This window comes from Danio rerio, chromosome 19 (genome assembly GCF_052040795.2).
Source record: "Danio rerio strain M-AB ecotype USA chromosome 19, GRCz13ab, whole genome shotgun sequence".
Lineage (NCBI taxonomy): Eukaryota > Metazoa > Chordata > Actinopteri > Cypriniformes > Danionidae > Danio > Danio rerio.
Genome location: NC_141039.2, coordinates 7,698,004 through 7,720,511, shown reverse-complemented (window position 1 = coordinate 7,720,511; position 22,508 = coordinate 7,698,004). Strand labels below are relative to the sequence as shown.

The following is a 22,508-nucleotide window of genomic DNA, read 5'->3' as shown; positions in this document are numbered from 1 at the left end:
TTAAAAGCTGTCAGCTATTTTTTTGAGGAAACCGACTGCTACAAACTATTTGAGTTAAAAACTAATCTATATGAGGACTGTCAACTTGCTCCATTTAAGTCGAAGAAATGAGGTATTTATTTAACTCATTACCTTCAACACTGAGTTTAAAACTCTTTTCAAATGAGTAGAATCAACTTTCAGTCATTTTTGAACTGCACTCATTTCATTTGATAAAGTTGTGTCGGGTATTACAGAGTACATTTGGTAACACTTTAGGGACCAATTTCTAACTAGTTGCTTGTTAGAATGCATGTTATTGAGATATTGGCTGCTTGTTAGTACATTTAAACTACATATTCTGCATGGTCTTATTCTACATCGCTAACCCAAAGATAAACTACCTTAATATCTAATAATAAGGAGCAAATTAGGAGTTTATTGAAGCAAAAGTCATAGTTAATGATTTGCTATGAGTAGATAAACAAAAGGTAGCACAGTGGCACAGTGGGTAGCACAATCGCCTCGCAGCAAGAAGGTTGCTGGTTTGAGCCCCGGCTGGGTCAGTTCGCATTTTGCATGTTTTCTCTGTGTTTGCTTGGGTTTCCTCCAGGTGCTCTTGTTTTCCCCACAAGTCCAAAGATATGTGGTAGGTGAACCCAGTGATGGGTTGCAGCAGAAAGGGCATCCGCTGCGTAAAACATATGCTGGATAAGTTGGCGGTTCATTCCGCTGTGGCAACCTCAGATTAATAATGGGACTACTGAATGGATGTATAGATTCTGCAGCATCTTAAGTCTTAAATCTCAAAAACTAAATTTTAGGCCTTAAAAAGTCTTAAAAATACTGAAATGTTGTGCTGTTGTCCTATTTTTTTTAAACAGTTCTTAATTTTACTTTTTTTATGTATTGCTACCCAATCTGGCCAACACATCCAATAAATAAATAATAAAACTTTTTATTTAACACTTTTTAAGTCTATTTACCATAATGGTTTAACTATTTTTCTTAAAATAAGACTTTAAAATGTTTTCCATGTATCTACGGCTGAGGAAGGTGACTTGGACTGACTATTGTGCATACATTTAGTTTGTTATAGTTTTTAAAACCTTAATTTTTACATTTTTTATTTTTTATTTTAAGAAAGGTTATGTTGGAAAAAGTGTGTGTCTGTATGTATATATATATATATATATATATATATATATATATATATATATATATATATATATATATATATATATATATATATATATTAGAGCTTACTTATTTTGACAAAATTAAAAAATATTTTGCTCAGAATTATCTAGTATATATATATTTTTATTATTAAATTATTATTATTTTATTATTACATTTATAAAAATTATAAAACGTTTGATATAGGGCAAATAAAAATATTTTCCAACTTGGCCATTTGAAAAACTCCTTAGCCATGTATTCCCCGTAGCCCTGTAGTCCTCAGCGTTTAGCCCTTTATGAGTCTAGAATTTCATTCATAATAGTCTTGAAAATGTCTTAAAGTCTTACATTTACCTTGGTGAAACTTGCAGAAACCCTGATATTGCAACATATAATCGCAGAAAAATAACACATCACAATGTCAGATTTTTCCAATATTTTGCAGCCCTGTTGCAAACCTTGCTTTTAAAATGTACTAATCCATATGCCACATACTGTTAAATGCTAAAGAATACAGCTCTTTTCAAACAGCCTACGCTAAAAAAGACAAGTCATTGGGTTCAAGTCACCTGGGCCAAGGATTCCACAGTCTCGGTTATAGAAAGAGCGGTCGACCCTTTAACAACTGCTCCGCAGACGCTTCCCTTATCAAACGCTTTCCCTCGCCTTGATGGCATTTCATTGCCGCATACGCTCTCGAATTGGTTTCGATTTAAAGTGTTTTCTCTGCTGAGATTCAGAACAATGGAAGGGTTTTAATGCACCAGCTTGGATAAAAAAAACAAAAATGGCCCTGTCAGGCGTAAAAAAAAAAACATATCTCTGTTCTTGCGCTGTAAAAGGGCTTAGCAGAATGATTACTTGTGAAAGCTAAATTGGCTTCCTGCCCCCTGTCTTCCACTCTGTATCTCCAGTCTCTCGCTCTTGTTTTGTTTTTCTCCTAACTCCTAACTTCTTTCATATACGGTTAAACGCACGCACACACATAAAAATCCTCCTAGAAATGAAGCCTCTCAGTCTCTCCGTCTCTTTCTTGTTTGGCTCTCTTGTGTGAGTATATTGAGAAGGTCAAGATTGTGTGTCTATTTTAGTTCTTATCTTTGTCAATGACCTCCTTCAGCCCAAGCGAAGATCCCGTCCCCTGATGTCTGACAGACCGACTCGGCACTCCCTCCCTCTCGTCTGCCTTTCTTCCTCCCTTGTCACCTCAATCATCTCTTTTTATTCTCCTTATCCATTTCCCCACTCCTCCTCTCACTCTCAGGCATAATTAAAGTTTGACAGCAGGAATACAGAGTAGGGCCGGGTCAGGATTAGGGCTGGAAATCGATTAAGAAATTGCAATCGGTTTACGTGATGTGGTGCATAATGCGTTATTAATTGTAATGCTTGTTTGTCGAGAAAATAATTTAAGGGCACGTTCTTTGACGTTTTAATTAATTGTTGATCTACGCACGTAGATTGGCATCTCTGCTGTTGTGACAAGAGTTTTTTAAAGAGACTCTGTCGAGATAAAAATGCGTCCCGAGGCCATCATTTTAATTGCCTTAATTGCCTAAATATTTCATTGCAAATTTGAATGATTAATCACGTTAAATTACCACATTAAATTGACAGTTCAGTCAAAAGGTTAGCCGTTACTCAAGGATGAACTGTTCAATTGCATATTTTTTTACTCCTCGATGAAGAGATAAAGAAAAGCATTTGGATTGAAGACAGCAGTGAGCCATTTGTTAAATGTTAGCTGTTTTTGAATGTAAATATTTCAAATGTTAAAGAGTGGGATAAATGGACCTTTATAGTTTTTGACTTAAAATTTTAAATTTATGCAAGCCCTTGCATAGTGGCAGACTGTGAACTCTTTGACCCTCAAACACTGTAACTGTAGCCAGTTGTCAGAATGTAAAGTACATGCTTTTTTCTGTTCCGTTCAAACAAAAACACTTAGGGCTCTATTTTAACGATCTAGGCGTTAGTCTAAAGCACATGGCGCAAATGCATTTAGGGCATGTCTGAATGCACTTTTGCTATTTTAAGGATAGAAAAATACGGTCTCCGCCCTGGTGCATGGTCTAACAGGGTTGTGCTTATTCTCTTAATGAATCATAGGTGTGTTTTGGGTATAGTTTGCATTAAACCAACTAGAGTCTCATCTCCCATTCCCTGTATAGCCTGGTTTATACTTCTGCGTCAAGTGAACGGCGTGACCCACAGTGCAACGAGCGAAGCATTCATACTTCTTAGCGCTGTTTCTTTTGCTCTGCAATAACAATTCCGAAATGCTAGTTGGCAATGAGGTGTTTATGTTCCTCTGTCGAGTTTCTTCGCTGGTGTTTTGTTTTTTCTGAACGCTGCCTTAATGTACAAGTGGCTTAAACTCACTCATTTTAAGACAGGAACTGGCGGACATGCAGCAACTTTAATCATGAGGTAAACACAAAACATAACTTTCCATCCACTTTTCACCCTTGTAAACACTCGCTGCATCAGGCACACGTGGCTTTCAGTCCTGCCCACACTTGTCAACGCTACCAAGCTGACCAATCACAGAGCTTGCACTACGGGTCGTTGCGATGTGTAGCTACATTTTTTGAGAGCTGCGCGTCACGGCGAGGGCTATACATCCACGCCATACGTGTGCGCTTGACACAGAAGTTTAAATCAGCCTTAAGAGTCAGTTGCGCCACGCCATGGCGCATTTGCTATTTACATGGAGGACTTTGTAAGTGGAAAAACTGAACGCTTCACCAGGGAGAAAACGGTTAGACCATCTGCAGCATGAGGATAAAGAACGAGCCTCCTCTTTTACTTTCTCTACTTTTACTCTTTATTTTACTTCTTTACTTTCGTGTAAAAGAAAACGGTGTTGTAAGCACTATTATTTAAAAAATATAAAATAAAATGAAAAAAGGCCCTCAAGGTGAAGAAGGCAAGGAGGCAGTGGTTTTTATATTTATGAAGTAAATAATAATTTTTATTATATATTTTTTTATATTAAGTGGCCTTAACTAATATGTACTTACACAGGAATTAATAGTTTCTTACAATGTACTTATTGTGTACTTATGCTTGATTAAATACCTGTATGTAATTACATCTGTAATTAACTTCTGTAATTACATTTGTAAATACACTGTTGACCATCCCTTACACTTTAACCCACCCTTAAACCTACCCATACCACCAAACCTGTCCATAACCCAACCCCTATCCCAACTTAAGAGCATTACAAGTGTTCTCAAATACATTATAAACACAGTAAGTACATTGTATTTATTTTTTGATGCAAGTACATAGTAGTTAAGGACACTTAATATAAAGTGGGACCAATAATTTTTGTAACATTTTAATCTTTTATTTTTTCGCATGTAAAGATATTTGTGTGTTGCTGTTTATCATGTGTGTACTAAGAAATGTGTAAGCGTTTGGACCTGCATGGGTGCATGACTAACGCACTTTGTGGTGGACTTGAGAGCAGCTTTTAGTTGGTCAATGGGTCTATTTCAGTTCCTCAAAATATCAACATGCCAACAATGCTCCTTAACACAATCCTTTATAGAGCGGAAACACCAATGAGTCCACAAAGTGGCTCAAATGGATTGCTATTTAAACAACGTGGCTCAAAACATAAAAATTTACAGTTGCACTGGTCTGAAAATAGCAACAAATTGCGCCAAACACATTTTCTACCTTATAGTGCTGGGTGTATGATAGGACCTTTAGTATTCACTCTGACCTGAGTTAACACCGGTAAAGCTGACACCATTGTTGCTGTTCATATCTTATTGTTTACAAGTGCCGAGGAAGAGCTGATTGTCAGATATTTGGTTTCTGACCTTTGGTGAAAGCAATTGATAGTTTTCAGTTACGTGAAGCATGGAGACAATGGCAGCTTACACTTTGATCTCAATAGAAAAGCAGCACAAACCAGATATCATTTTGTTACAAGCTGTAAATATTTGGATGAAATGTCAGCAGAACAAAAAAGAAAATGGATTTGAATGCATACTGTAAATTTTAGGCACTTGTAATTCATAACTAGAAACCATTGCCGTATTTCAGTCATTAAAATCCATCAGGTCTCTGCCAAATCTCCAATTTGGCCATGTTTACATCAATCAATCTCAGCAATTCAGTTATTGTGGATGGCGGATGCGGAGTGTCTGCTTTATATTTGGTTTCTTTTCTTCTTTGGCTTAGATTAGTATTTTCTGGTAAAGAAAATGTATTTGTTCAGTCTGCTGTTTCTACTTTTTTTTGTGTAATATCGAGAGTGCAATTTTTTTCACATACACTATAGTCAATTTAACTTATTTACTTCACTTATAGTTTGTGGTGTTGCAGGTCACAAATCTCACGGTTCGGATCACACTATGGCTTTTGAGTCACGGATTGGACCATTTTTTCGGATCAAAGACAAATGTCATTTGCTTTCCATTTATACAAAAATATCACTGCAGATGGTTTTAACAAACATAACTTAAAAACAAGAAAGAACCAGCTGAAAAAAGGAAAATATTCAATACGAAAAATAATTTTAGCTACTGTTGCTGATAACGCTAAATATAGAAATCTAACATCTTGTACAAAAGATCATATTTAATTTCAATTAATGATTAAATAACTTACACATAACACTTCATGTTTCATTATTGGTGGATCATTTTTGAAAACCTATTCAGTGACATAAATTTGATGGTTATTTGTCGCCACCTCTTGGTTACACAATGTAATTGCTACAACATTCACCAGCGTCAAGTTCCATTAAACAGAGATCTTTACCATAAACATCAGTGTTTATGTCTGAACTATAGACTGCTCTCCCAGTACTTCTGTGCTACTTAATTGTTTGAAACTCACTGACAAAGTGTAAAAACTGAATCTCTTTCTTTCAAACCCAGATTTGAATGCAGCGCTTCGAAGGATTAACAAACATATGCAAATTCTTATCATTAATGTTGTGCAGATTTGAATTGAGATCACAATCTTTTAACGTGACAGATAACACCTTTAATAACCTAAGAAGGCATTTAGTCCCACTACAAATTTTTCCGACATCATTATATTTTACAGGGAAGCCAAAATGCTTTTATACACGTTATTTAAATGACGTAGGAGGCGATCTCTCTGCAACTGTTATAAATGTTGGATTAACCTACACTGTAAAAAATGATTCCTTAAAATTTACGGTAAAAAAACAGCAGCTGTGGTTGCCAGTACTTTACCGTTAAATACACGGTACTAACCGTAAAAGTAATTTTTCACTTTTACGGTAAATTACCGTATTAATTTATAGAGGTAAACCCACACCCACACCCACATGCAGGTGGTGATAAGGAAGTTACATAACGAGCCAATGCTCATCACAATTTCCCACAAGCAGAAAGTGTATCAGCATATAGAAGGTGCTCAGTGTCATTCACACAGCTACTAAACACCAGTATGGTAACACGCATGAAATTAAAGTCAAGAAATAAACATTGTTTATCAACATTAGATGTAACATAAATCTCTAATGTACATAACTGATGAGGAAACAACTAAAAAGATCCATAATAATGTCAACCAAATGCAGAAAAAGTTATGTGCTATGCAGGGAATTCTGGGAAAGTCAATTTACGGTTATTTGCCGTATATATTAAGAAAACATACCGTTAACCAGGTTACGGATTTGTACTGTAGCATTTTTACAGTTTTTTACCATTGAAATCACGGCCATTTTTTACAGTGTACAAGTTCAAAAATAGTTATTAATCCGCGTGTCACATGCTCTCCAACAGATTAACCATGATCCGTTACACCACTACCTAAAGTGCATGTCTTTGAACTGTGGGGGAAACCAGAGCACCTGAAGGAAACCCATGCGAACATGGGATGAACATGCAAACTCCAAACAGAAATTTCAGCTGACCCAGTTGGTACTCGAACCAGCGACCATCTTACTGTGAGGCGACAGTGCTAAACACTGTGCCACCGTGCCACCCAATTTTTCTAGTCCCTACATTTAATTAAGTGCAACTTGAAAAAGAAACCCCCGTTCACATTTTGAATTCCTTTTAAAACTTCTCCCATTCGTTCAGTCTCTCATTAAGCTCTTTTAAATCTCAAGAATGCGTCCTTTTAAATGCGCCTGATCGTAGATGATCCCAAATCAGCGTAATTGTGCAGCATTTCCGTAAGCACAGCCACTCAATTATATACAGTATATATAAAAAAATGTAGCTCTGCACGTCTCAACAACAGACACACACGCACTTTCCTCCCTGTCCCGACTGTCTAGTTAGTGTGACAGATTCTCCTCATTTTATTACCAAACTATGTAAATATTATAAATGATTATAGTGCACGATAACAGACCTCTCTATCTTCCCTCCCTCCTTCTGTTCCGGATATACACTCCTAATCTGTCATTCCGAGGCGCTCGCTGGCTTGTGCCTGGCTCAGCAGATATCATTGAAAAACTGTCAGCGCCAGACATGTTTATTCTCTCTATTCTCTTACGTTCTCTCAGAAGCTCTTCTCAGTGCCTTTCTTCTCTCCCCCGAGGTGCTTTCCGCCATCTTTTCATTTGTATATTTGTGTGTGTGCGCGCATACATGTCTGTTTTTGCGGCTAGTGGGTGTTTAGTCGGGATTGGCGTGTCAGAGATGATGTAAGAGCGAGTAGACGGACCAGTAGAGCAGGTACACACAACCGGTATCATTAGTTTGACGAATAAATACTGCACTCACGCTCTCAACAGGCGTACTGCCAAGCGCTGCGTGCCTGTGTATTATGCCAGTTAGCATTGAAGTTATCTGTTATTTAGCTAATCTTTCACAGTACTTTTAGTGTGGGCGTTTGTATGGACTGCTCTCTGCCTCTTTTTGACTAATTAACTGGTGATTTGTGTGGATGTAAGCGCGATCCGTCAGCTTCACGAAGCGTGTCTGTATTTGTGTGTGTGTGCATGCTGTGTGCGCTGGTTCCAATATTGCGGTGGAACTGGCCTTTACCAAATGTCTCAATCCCGCTCCCGCTGAGATCTCTTGACAGGTTACTCACTTCACCATCAATCTCCTGCTGCACTGACTAACAGCCTGAAACTCGTGCCATATTGACCGTAGATATCTATCCATCTATGGTTCTGTGGTTTTATACTTCTGTCATTCTCTCTATTTGTTTATGGATTTGTTGTTGTGTCAATTGATGGATTATCTGACATTGTCTCTTGTTCTGTTTGATTTCGTTCCTCCATTCTGTTTATTGTTTTGTTGTTCTATGGTCGTTCTTGCTGTAGTTCAGCGCCAACTTGACTTCACCAAGTAGGACTTGTTCCTGGATTAACGTCTGATCCTGGAACAACATTCCAATCAGCCAATCAGAATTAAGGGATACGTTTACCGTTTATGTTAAGTTTAGGCTTATGTTTTGGTTTTTGCACTTCTCTATTATTGTTATCAAACTATTCTTTTGTGATTTTGGGAATAATTTAGAGTTATGGTTGGGTTTAGGGATAGGAAATGGGTATGGATTACATTCATGAACAAAAATGATGTTCAAGGATCAACATAGATGTTAATCCAGGATCGCATCATACTTGGCAAAATCATGACGTGCTTTTAGCTGTCTGTCATTCTGGCATAGTATCTGATAGGGATGCACAGAATTTTCGGCTGCCTAAAAATGGCAATTTTATTTTTCAGTTTCAGCTGAAATAATAGAAAAACAGACAAATTTGAGCAGAAAAATCCATGCTGGGCTGCACTTCATCTAGTTTCATTGTCCTTCCTTTCAGCTGGAATCATTGCGTAGTGTGAAGTGACTTTCACACTGGACACGGAAAGCGATGCATAATAAAACCTATTTATTACAATGGCAGATCAAAGCGTAAGATCAGAGTGATCAATTTCATCATCACAATTTCATGTGAACCAAGATCAAAGTTTAAAATAGCTAGCTAAAAAAAAAGTTCCAAATAGCTCAATATTCCACCATGTGGATCATATACCGCACATACTTACTGGAAAAAGTCTGCACTGACTGAACATTTTTATGTAGCAGGCTTTGTTCTGCTTGTAAATCCTAAAAATTTGGTTATTTTATTGGCGTGTGTTTTTATTAAAGCACAATATAAAAATTAACAATTAAAAGTGCTACTTTGTTATTTAATACAATAATAAACTGCTTTTACCAAGCATTTTTGTTTCGGATTTTGGTTTTTGGCTAAGTGCACCCAGAAATTTCCGAAATTTTGGTTTTGGCCCAGAACTTATTTCGGTTCTTTCCTAGTTTTGTAATTCTATCTGTTTTTTTTGTCAAACTATAAAACTATTGTTTGATCTGCAGATGATAGCACATGTACATTGCAGAGACGTTTAATGTCTGTTTATTTGTTTGTTCGAGCAGTTGCTCATCTACAAAACATCTATTAGATGTCAAAATTCAGATACGAAATTAATATTTATTATGTGTCAGAAGAAGATGTTTTAAATTTTAGAACAAACTATTTAGAAAATATATCTTGTATATGTACATATATCTATTTTTACTACTATGTTTTTCTTTGTCAGCACCCCTGCCCCCCGATATATATTTATATTGCTTAAGAATATTTGACTAGATATTTTTCAAGACACTTCTATACAGCTTAAAGTGACATGTAAAGGCTTAACTAGGTTAATTAGGTTAACTAGGCAAGTTAGGGTAATTAGGCAAGGTACTGTATAATGATGGTTTGTTCTCTAGACTATCGAAAAAAAATATGTTAGGGGCTAATAATATTGACCTTAAAATGTTTTTTTTTTATTTTTTATTAAAAACTGCTTTTATTCTAGCCAATATATAACAAATAAAACTTTCTCAAAAAGACAAAATATAATCAGACATACTGTGAAAATGTCCTTTGTAGGAATGGTATACAGTTTGACCCAAAGAATGTCCAGTCTGGTAGATGAAGAAGAGCCAGAGTCGGAGATTTAAATAAATAAATCAAGTTTACTGAAGATAGTTTGCAGTTTCATCAGCAGAAGCCAGCTTTAACACTCGCAATGAGTTCCTAGGCCGCTCTGCTTACAATCACCAATCAATACCAATTATACTCTCACATAACGTCATTAACTGCGTCATGCATATAGGTGTTCTAACCCGATTGGTTGAAACACAGATAGACTAGGAAATTTCCACGTGGGGTTCGTGCATATATTCTGAACAATTTCTTAAGCATAAACGTCAGACATCCCTTAGACCAGGGGTCACCAATCCTGGTCCTGGAGGGTTTAGCTCCAACTTGCCTCAACACACCTGATTGGATGTTTCAAGTATACCAAGACCTTGATTAGCTTATTCAGGTGTGTTTGATTAGGGTTGGAGCTAAAATCTGCGGGACACCAGCCCTCCAGGAACAAGTTTGGTGACCACTGCCTTAGACTGATTAGAGCTGACTCCAGACCTGTGAAACGGATCAACAATCAAATAGAACACACACACACTTAAAGAACAATTTTTTTCTTATCCAAGGCTGTTTGTAATCTCAGCCGTCTTTATCAAAACTGGTTAAAAACCGGTATAATCTACATTCAGCTAGTTATATTCTTACTATACAATGTCTATCTTGAATAAAAGTAGAATTACTTTAACAGATTTAACCGTAAAAATAGCAAAATCACTTTAGACATTTTAGATAGTATTAACTACTAGAAATAACAATAGAAACAGTTGCTTCCAGTTCTCAGCCCTCAGTTCCACTCAAGGTCTCCGTGACCTCTGACCTAGTTTGGTGGCTTCTGAAAATAGTTATAAAGAGACAGGCAAATGCACTGAACATTCTTATATTAAGCAATGTGTTAACTTATTCATTAATTAAAATCAATTCACAGTTAAATACTCATTCAAATGATCAAATAATTATTTTTAATTAAAAAAGCTATGAGAAACAAGATGATGAGAAAAGGATAAACGTTGGTCCTTGATGAGACGGATTGGAAAGCAGAAATCTGAATCCTTCACCTTGCTCTGTTGAACATCATTTTGAAATATTTAAAATAGAAAAAAAATTCAAAGGGATTTAATAATTCTGACTTTAACTGTATATGCATATGTACAGTATGTGTGCGCAGGGGCGCAACTACACATTTACTGAGGGGTATGCGGGTTCAAATTTTGTGTGATCCCTGTTATTTTATATTAATTAATTAATAATAAATGAAGACAAATTTTCAGATTAATCTTATAACTTTTGACATTATGTATGATTTGACAGTTTATTTTGATAAAAACAAAAGCAAATCTAAACAGTTACATCTACATGAACACTTTCGGCTGTGGGACTGCATGTTATTGTGTTAAATGATTTTGAATTAAACAATAACAATATTATATTCGTTTAAAACGCAAAATAATGTTTTTTAACAAAACATATTTATTTATTTTTATTATTTGAAACTTTTAATAAGGATAATTAAAAAAAATAGTTTTGGCACAACGGTGCCCCCCCATGTGTGGCGCCCCTATGCGCCGCATATACTGCATACCCCCTTGTTGCGCCACAGTGTGTGCGTGTATATATATGTGTGTATATGTACCTGTGTGAATATACATGGTGTGAATATACATGTGTATGTCAAATGTTTTTGCACCAAAATTTACAATAATATACAATACATAACACACACAGGCATGTTGCAAGGGGATCATGCTGATGTTTGTGGATCAGCAGTGTCAGGAAGTTTGAAAACCCCCATCAAGTCTCAGTAGTTGGCTAATTTGTGGTTTTGTCTGTCTGTGTAATGGGCTTTTTTTTGTCTGCCAGGTTTTTTTAAGTGTCAGATCTGTCTGTCTAGTGGGTTAATTCACTGTCTGTCGGTTTGCTTGACTGTCACATTTTTGTGATATTCTCTCTTAGCCATTTTTGCGAGAGAGGAAAAGAGCCTGCAGTCTCTGTGGTGTAACTTTATTAAGTCTTTACTGGTGAAGTTGGCAGGCCGTTTGTTTCCCTCAGCGCAGGGGCAGAAGTCAGCATTTTTTCAGCCACTTTCTGCCTTGTTTTTAAAAATCGCTTTTGCTTACGCTTAATGCGTTACACGCAGAAACCCGATAGTAATAGCAGATGATGCTGGACCAGTTTTACCACCTAATACATTCTGTAGCTGTTACAACAAGCTCATGAATCTCAAATCAGATGTTTGAGGTTTCGCCGTGTTTATAGTAGAGCGTAATGCGAGCCGCTCATAATGAGATAATGCTTTGAGTGATTTCCCAAACGAGTGGGGAAATAACATAATACGTCTCAGTATGAATTCCTTTTAAACATCAATCTCGGGTTCATCTAGGAATTTCTGTCAGTAAACCTTTTATCGTGGACACTTAAATGTGTGAGAGCTGTGAGTCTTGGTGAGTTTCTGCAGCTCTTCGGTATAAAAAAAATCTCATTAGTGGTGACATTGAAACTGTGTCAGTTTCATTTCCTGTTCAGTCTAACCAGTGTGAATATAAAATGTGATTGGGGCGTTTGGGATTGGACTTACATTTCCATTACTGAGTACAAATCTCATAATGTGCATATGGTGAGCTGGCTGATGGCATTAGCTAGTTGCTAATAGAGCCGCACATGTTAAGTATTTCACACAAGCTCTCAGCCATGTGTTTGAGGGCTTTTCGCCCTGAGTATGATGGATGACGGGGAATGACCCTCGTTGTGTTTTCCATCAACATGCTGATGATTTTTTTTGTTTCGGAGATGGTGCAGAAACACTTCTTGAACCGGCTTGTGTTTTCAGTGACATCTAATATAGTTTGATTTTAATGACAAAACTGTATGAATTGCATTTTAATGCACGCTTTTCTGGCACTGCAGGTTGCATGAATGATTGATTGACTGCTTGATGTAATAATTGATTAATCATGAGCGTTTAAGTCATAGTTGCCAGGTTTAATTACCCCACACTAATTGAAATAAGACAGGTATACATATAATTAAATATGCTTAAGATCACTGCTGGTTAGTTAAAATCTTAAAACAAAATGTGACGATGCTTAAAGGGGTCATTAACAGAGAAACCAAAATCCCCTTGATATTTTTGATATAAAAAGCTTATGGTACTATAGAAACATATTGTACGTTTCAGAGCTCAAAACCTTGTCGTTACTCTAAAATCAGCTCCTGTTGAAGACAATCTGATAAAACAACAGGTTTTGTGATGTTCTACACTGTGATGCAATAGGGTGTGTAAGCTCCGCCTCCACAGAAGCTTCATGCTCACTTCTGCTTCACTACCTGTTTAGCCTTGTTAATATGCAAAACTGCAAGCCAATCAGGGCAGTGGGTGTTTACTTCTGGAGTGGGTGGAGTCTTCAAACAGCCAAATCCATTCAAAATGAGTGATCACATGCGGGGGTCAAATAAAACGCAGAAAATAGTCAATTACTTCTGCTTTATGATTTCTTTTAATTTAAAAGTCTCAAAGAGATCTATAAAAATCTATAATTAAAGATTTTAATAATTAGTTATTTTTAGTAGTATTTTATTCACTTGTTTTACATTTACTCAAGTCATTTTGTATGTTTATTTGTAGATTTTTATTTATGCTCTGTAAAATGTAATTGTTGAGAAAACATAAAAAACAAGGCAACTTGATGCAGTAAGAACTTTGAGTTGTCTCAACAACTGGTTTTAGTTCTCTGAATTTTGTTCAGCTAACGTAATTTAGTTTATTCATGCAATGTTGATGATTGTATTTTACTAATAAAGATATTCTTGTCACATCAACTGAAGCAACAGTTACTGTTATTGAGTCATTTTTTTCTTTTTAGTGGATGATTTTTTTCAAATTTGCAAAATAAGTAATTAGTACTAGTTAGCCTATCATCCTGTTTTTTATCATTTTACTTACAAATGACAAACACAAACCAGCATGTTTTACGCAGTGGATGCCCTTCCAGCTGCAACTTCCAGTGCTGGGAAACACCTATTCACATTCAGACACCTTTACCGCATGTCTTTAGACTGGAGGAAAATCGAAGCTCCTAGAGGAAACTTACGTGTACACAGTGATGCCAACTAACCCAGCCAGGGGTTGAACCAGCAGTATTCTCTGCGCAACTATGTCACCCCTTTTACAACTTCTCAAATTTATTTTTATTGAAAGCAACCGTCGTGCCATATATTTTTGTGTAGATCAATAGTTAGTCACAATTGTTAGTATATATGACAGAAAAAGTAGAGTGTGCTGAACAAATGGGGATGTTTTTTTTGTTTTTAAATAATTGCATTTCGTCATTTGTAGTAGTTAATTAAAATTGTCAAATAATTGCTGTTTTTCTATATTTAACGGGAAATATCTCATGGCAATTCGTACCTTTTTTTATTTAGGGGCTAATTTATATGAATTCATATTCTGTCATTTGTACAATTGAGTACGATTTGCACATCCCCAATGATGGTGGGGTTGGATGCCACGCCTCCTTTTTAAAATCGTACATATTCGTACGTCTGTATGAATTCATACAAATTAGCCACTAAACTGACAAAACTTAAAATACTTATGTTTTCTCGTGAGATCAGGCTGAAAACCTTGAGAAACTTGAGATAGCAAAGAAAAAAGTAAACTAGCTCAGTTTTAGCTGCCACCATGGAGCAGATTACAATGGTCCCTCGTTAATTGCGGGAGTTACGTTTTAAAATAGCACGCAATAGGCGAAACCGCAAAGCAGTCAGCTTTATTTTTTAATATTATAGATATTTTAAGGAAGTAAAACCGAATGTAATGAACGGAAGATTCATTTATTCTGTAATGGTGGCCTACATTGCCCTGCTACCTTCTATTAGCATGTCCAAATTTTTGAGCGATGCTTAGCATCTTCCTCTGCCTTTCGGATGCTACCGCAGGTGCCTTTGACGGTGCAAAATGCTTCATCGACATTATGAGGACCAATCGTCTACTAATCAGGACGGAGAACACAATGCGCTGTAAAAAAAAAAAAAAAAAAAGATGTCAAATGGCACCAAAAAAATCGGCGAAACTGCAAGGCCACGAAAGGTAAACTGTGTTATAGTGAGGGACCACTGTATTCGCACCCAGAATGACCTCTTCTGCAAAACACAAATGTTGCCAAATTAGTCTCCATCACAAAACAGGGTGTGTGTGTTTGTGTGTGAGCGGAAGTATGTGTGTTTGTGTGTTTAGCAGTGTTTAAAGGGCAACTGGGCTTGTGGCTTGGGCGCAATCATCTGAGAAAAGGGAACAGACACTATGGATTTGAAAGATGGTGACTTAACCTTCCCCTCCAGTGAGCCGTGTGTCTGCACGTATGCTGTGCTTTCAGATGGTCAGGCCTGATACGTCTTCCTTAGAGGCCCCGCTGACATTTCAATTCAGCAGCCATTCAAACTTCCAGCCATTAGCAGCTGCCCGCCCAGACTTCTTCCAAATTGACGCACATGCTAACAATCATCTACTGATAAGACTTGCCCTCTAGCTACAGACACAAAGCGGACAGATGTTGTGAAATTTGCATTCTGTTACCCTCGCGTCTATCTTAAATGCTCGCGCTCTCGCCTCTCCATCCCGCACGTGTTTCTTTTTAATCATCTCTAATTCACTTCCTCCCACATTCTTCCCGTCTCTGTCTGTTTTTTCTCTCTCCATCTGGCCTGATGTTTTAAGGTCTTCCTGAAATCAAAAGTTTTTTTGGGGTGTTCATATCAGAAATGATACCATAATCCATACACCAAAGATATACAGTTCTGTGCAAAAGTCTTAGGCCACCACCAGCTTTGGGAGCCTAAGACCTTTGCACAGAATATCTATCTAAAAGGTATAGAGCATTAACTTTTGGGTGAACTTTACCTTACTCTTACCATTAGAGGTGCGAACCTACACTGGTCTCACGGTTCAGTTTGGTTAGGTTATGATTATCATACCATCAATTCGGTTCAATTCGACATCTTGGTGCATGACGGTGTGTTGACGATGCTTTCCATACACAATTATATTTTGCTTCACAGCACCAAAAAAAAAAACGTATAAATATATTTTTACTTTTATACTTTATACTTGTAATACAATTTTGTCCTTTATTACAAACAGTCAGATACATGTAACTATACCCTGTAAACTGTTTATTTTCGGCAGCTGGTGTCAGCATGGTCATTAAATTACAGAAATTTACTGTAAAATAACAGACATTAAATTACAGAAATTTACCAGAAATTTAAATGTAAGTAAATTTCTGTAATGTTCGTTATTTTACAGTAAATTTCTGTAATTTAATGTTCGTTATTTTACAGTATATTTCTGTCATTTAATGTCCGTTATTTTACAGTATATTTCTGTCATTTAATGTCCGTTATTTTACAGTATATTTCTGTCATTTAATGTCCGTTATTTTACAGTATATTTCTGTCATTTAATGTCCGTTATTTTACAGTATATTTCTGTCATTTAATGTCCGTTATTTTGCAGTAAATTTCTGTAATTTAATGTTTGTTGTTTTACAGTAAATTTCAGTAATTTTGTTCATTATTTTACAGTAAATTTCTGTGATATAACGTATATTATTTTACAGTAAATTTCTGTAATTTTATGTTCGTTATTTTGCTGTAAACTTCTGTAATTGTATGTCTGTTATTTTACAGTAAATTTCTGTAATGTTCGTTATTTTGCAGTAAATTTCTGTAATTTAATGTTCTTTATTTTATAGTAAATTTCTGTAATTTCATGTATGTTATTTTGCAGTAAATTTCTGTAATTTTGTCCATTATTTTACAGTAAATTTCTGTGATATAACGTATATTATTTTACAGTAAATTTCTGTAATTTTATGTTCGTTATTTTGCTGTAAACTTCTGTAATTGTGTGTCTGTTATTTTACAGTACATTTCTGTAATGTTCGTTATTTTGCAGTAAATTTCTGCAATTTAATGTTCATTATTTTATAGTAAATTTCTGTAATTTCATGTATGTTATTTTGCAGTAAATTTCTGTAATTTATGTTTGTTATTTTACAGTAAATTTTTGTAATTTTATGTCCGTTATTTTACAGTAAATTTCTGTAATTTATGTTTGTTATTTTACAGCAAATTTCTGTAATTTTATGTCCGTTATTTTACAGTAAATTTCTGTCATTTAATGTTTTATTTTACAGTAAATTTCTGTAATTTATGTTTGTTATTTTACAGTAAATTTCTGTAATTTTATGTTTCGGGTTTCTATCTATAAACAGACTGAAACTAACATCTCATCTTTTTAATTTTTTTATTTTATATCATGACACCTTTAAGCCCTGCACTGATTTTCTAACTCAATAGAAGTTTTTTCATGCATCGAGCAAAGCTGCAATTTTTTAGACCTTTAAAGCTCCTGAAAAAAAAGGTAGGAGGAGCGGCGTCAGAGCGGTGGACAGAGATGGAGGTTATGCAGGTCGCTCGAGATTGACCGTTAAGACATTGACAAATACGGCAGACGGAGCCTGAAGAGAATAGCTGGAGTTATTAGGTGATTCGGAGCATATCCAGAAGCAGGCAATAGCTGGTGCTCAGCCATCCAAGAACTCAGAGCTGCAGAGACGGAGGAGCATAGAAGGTGAAAATAAGGCAAAGCTACATCTGTGTTTTCATTATTTACCTCCAGAATGTCTCTCAGAGGATTCTGCTAGCACAACAGTACGCTCATATATTTTTAATGACAACGCTGAGTGGAACGTGTTTAATTTGTTGTATTTTTCAAAGGCAAATATTGCGCATATTGCTCTTCTTTGACTTCTTGTTATCAGAGATGTCAACTGGCTTTCTTTCTTTCGTTGTTTCTTTCTTTTTTTTCTTTTATATGTGAAATATATTAGTTATTTTAGATTAATTTATTTAGATTTAGATTTTTTTTTACATTTTATTTTGTTTTCAAAAGTTTATTTATTTTATTTCATTTAATGAAATGTATAATTTGTATAATTTTACATATTATATATTTGAAAAAATACTTTACTGTTTTACTTTAGAATTTTTTTTATAAAACTGATTTTAAAACCTTGTACAATTTTTTATATTTAACAATTTGTTTATTTTAAATTGATTTGTTTAGATTTTAACATTTATTTTTATGAAATGTATAATTTTTATAATGTATATTTTTACAATTTACAATTTACAATTTCTTTATAGTTTACTATTTGACAGTTGTTTTATTGAAATTTATTAAAAAAATTATTATTTTAAAATTATAATTTATTAGATTTCGATATTTTTTTATTTTATTTTATTATTTTTCAAATAGTTTGTATTTTTTATTTAAAGATTTGCATCATTTTTATATAAGATATTTTACATGTTTTTATTGTTTTACTATTTTTGTAAAAAATATATATTTTTTGTTATTTATTTATATTTAAATTATTTAGATTTTTAATAAAATTGATTTTAAATAAATATTTTATTTTAAGTTTATTTTTTTAATTTAGATTTTTTTTTACATTTTATTGTACTACTTTTCAATTAGTTTATTTTATTTAATAAAATTATATATATATATTTTCTATTATGTATTTTTATAATCTCTTACTGTTTGACAATTTGACAGATTATTTTATCAAAATTGATTTTAAAATATATTTTGTTATTCTACATTGATTTATTTAGATTTAGATCTTTTTAAATTTAATTTTATTATTTTTATTACAATTCAAAGAAATGTGTCAATTTTATATTATATTTACAATTTCTTTACTGTTTTATTAATGATTTTACTTTATTGAGTTTTGTTTTTTCTTTTTACTTTCCTTTCCTTATTCCTTGTACATTATGTAAAGGCAGAGGATTTCAACTTTACTTTTTATCTGAGCTGGTAAAAATGCTTACCTGAAACATACAGAAGAACCAAAAACTATAATTCAGTAAGAGCAAAGACTAGATAACAACCAAAGTCCAACCAACCGCAAAAAGCACACCACAAAAAACACCCAAAATCCCCGGGCATCATGTCAAGTCCTTTTTGTACAAGCAAAAGCACTCATGTTTTTTTCAGAACATGTGAAGCTTTTTTATACCATTTACTTGGAATGTCAAGACACCGCCATACATAATGCAGCATGAACATTAGCGGCGAGCAAGCTAGCATATGTGCTAAAGTGCAGCAAGAGACAAGCAGATAAACTGACACTAATGTTACTCTAATACATGCATTAAAAGCCAAAGTTTTCCATCTAAAAATACAAGCACATTATGTGGAAAGCTACGACCGCACATTCACAGATAACAGAAGATTTACAGAATCCTCTTACATGAAAATGCGCATAACAAGTCAGTGGGTTGGCTTTACAGTGAACTTATTGCTCTCAAGGAAGTTGTAAGTAAACTGCTATAAAACGAGTTTTGGGGACACTTTCTAATAGGGCTGGGCCAATAAACGATAAATTATATCAGCGGTCATGTTAACCAAATATTTTCCATCATTGACGGATTTTTCTCAGCAGTAACGGAAAAATCTGAAGGTGATCCGTCATTTTGATTATGCTGAGAGGGATCTATTGTTATATGTTGCTAACTGTAATTCCCACTCCTGTCCAGCTGATGGCGATTGTCCTTGTTTTGTCTCCTTTTGTCACCGCTGCGTAGTTTCAAAAACTGACAAACCTGGCAACACTCCAACACAGGGGTCACCAATCTCGGTCCTGGAGGGCCGGTGTCCCTGCAGGGTTTGGCTCCAACTTGCCTAATAAAACACCTGCCTGGATGTTTCAAGTATACCTAGCAAGACCTTGATTAGCTTGTTCAGGTGTGTTTGATTAAGGTTGGAGCTAAAATCTGCAGGACACCGGCCCTCCAGGAACAAGTTTGGTGACCACTGCTCCATCACTTTTTTCCGGGAGTCTCCCGTATTACAGACCCATCTCCCGCCCAACTCCCGCATCGTTCTATCTCGCGGAAAACTCCAGGAATTCCAACACCTCCCCCTGCTCTTGCTTTATTTGGTGAAAATAATTAGTAAAGCAATTTAATGCAAATAAATAAATCACTGAAGCACAGAAAATTAAGACATTAACGCAATTTAAGTCCTGCGGAGTCATCAGTGTCCTGCTGTCTCTGTTTAGCATCTAATCATTTGAAGCTGTTCAATTTTGGGAAAGTTTCTGTCCAACGATCTATTCAACAATCAGTCCAAAAACTGCACTAATGTTAAGAAAAGCATGAAAATCATCATTGTATGTCTTCTTATTTTCATGTAGTTACAGTTTATATTACTTTGTTTTTTAAGATATCGTGTAGTATTTTACAGTGTCTTAAGTGTCCTTTTTTTGTCCTAAATCTAGCTTAGAAATGCTTTTGGAGAATCGTCTGGTTAATGGGTTGCTTTGCTGGGTGTAGCAAATGATAAAATAAACCTGTAAAGACAAACGGTGGAGGCTTACTTTCATGATATTATGATTAATAGCACAAAGGATGTTATTATTGCACAAATTTGGTGTAATTGGTGTGATTGATCACTGTTTTTAAAGTAAACAAAACAAAACAAAAGTTTAAACTATATATATATATATATTTATACTAGGGCTGCACGATATTGGAAAAAATTGACATTGCGATATTTTTTTCCCCTGCGATATATATTGCGATATTATATATATATATATATATATATATATATATATATATATATATATATATATATATATATTAAAACTAGGGCTGTGACGGTCACCATGACAACCGCGTCACCGCGGTGGTCATTGCCACCTCGGTTGTCCATTGCCACCGGCCGTAGTACGTGAAGTCACGCACTTTAAAACACAAATTACTGTTATGCTGCCAAGTATTACATATCTGTTAGAATATAACATTAGGCGCGATTCAGCAAGTTCAAGTTCAACCATGAATCTTGTTAGAAAACAAACTCTTACATCTGGGAACATTTTGGATTCGTGCCGACCGAGAAAGGTGAACGAATCAATTTGGATTAAGCTTTTTGTATGGGGGTTTTAAGTAAAGTGTGTTTTAATATTCACTGCTGAGTGCTGAGAGTCCAAACACTGAGGAGCAAATCCATCGATACGCAGATCCACGGGTCCCAAACCATGCAAGCTAGTGGCGATTGACGGTGAGGGAAAAAAAGCCATGTAGGCTTAATCAACTCCTGTCTTCTAAACGCAGAAGCCCAGCTCAGCCAGGCATGGCAGAGGCATTTGCAAAAATGGCCAGATACAAAAGAGAAAGTGATAAATGGAAGACATTGACAAGAAATTGAGCATAGGCTATTTGGTAACTACTTAAGAACGCGCCGCTCCGCAGAGTAGAGAAACCTGCGTTGCGGGCGGCGGAACAGAAGGAGAAGCCCTCTCTCGCATGGTTGTGAAAAAGTAGCCTGTCTGTGCATTATCGCTACAAGCACACCGTCTGACAGTGTATTGCTGGAAACATTATAACTCCATTCTTCACTTAAACCGGACAAAGTCAACATGTTAGTTTTTCTGGCAAATAATTTAAAATATGACTACAAAAGGTGGAGAGAAACTACGCTGTTTTTTTAAACATCTGACTTATATTGTTACTAGGTTAATATTTTCTTTTTACTTATAATTATTAATATTTATATTATTATTACACTGATTAGTAAAGTGCCATTTAGACTATTTGTTAAGTTCTTAAAAATGTAACGTTTAAATGTTATACAGTTTCAAGCAGTTAAAGTAATTTAATATTTAACAATATTTATAAACAGTTTTGTGTTGTTTTATTAACGAAAGTTCAAAAATAAACATGTACGTTTATACGGATGTTTTATTTATTAATATTAAATTCGGTTATTCCTTAATATTTACATAAAAGGTAAATTAACTTAAGTAGGCTACATTATTTGTTGATGTACGAGATCGAGAAACATGTTTGCCAGTAAATAATGTTCCCACCACTTAAAAAACAAAACAAATGAATAACTTGCGAAAAGGATGCAATAAAAAATGCAAGCGCTTAATCATTCTTCACAATCGGATTCGTACGTGCAATAAGCCGAGGCTATATTGCGCCGACAAGAACAAGCCCTAAAACTAAGTCTAGAGAGAGAATTAATACTAGTTAATATTAATGATTATAAACACGAACTGCGTTGTATGATAAACGCCTCACAATGATGTCGTGATCTTTGCTGAAGAACTGATATGTTATCGCCGTCTCCCCAGCCAGGTTTTCATCTGCTTTTTTCCCCTTCTTCTGGATACAAACAATAAAGTATCAGCGCCAGACCAGTGGTTTAAATTATATTTTACTCTCCTGATTTCTTTTCTTTTCATTAAAAAATAATTAAATGTTTAAAGTTTTGTATTGCATAGCCTATATATTTTTAAAGATTATCATTCAGCCTACCTGCAGCGCATGAGGTTGTGTG

General features: G+C 35.1%; 1 protein-coding gene across 5 annotated transcripts in view; it reads left to right on the top strand.

The window, feature by feature from the left end:
• The window catches only part of pvrl2l (PVR cell adhesion molecule related 2 like), a 334,672-nt gene that overhangs the window by 34,314 nt on the left and 277,850 nt on the right, over positions 1-22,508 (top strand). The window lies entirely within an intron of this gene.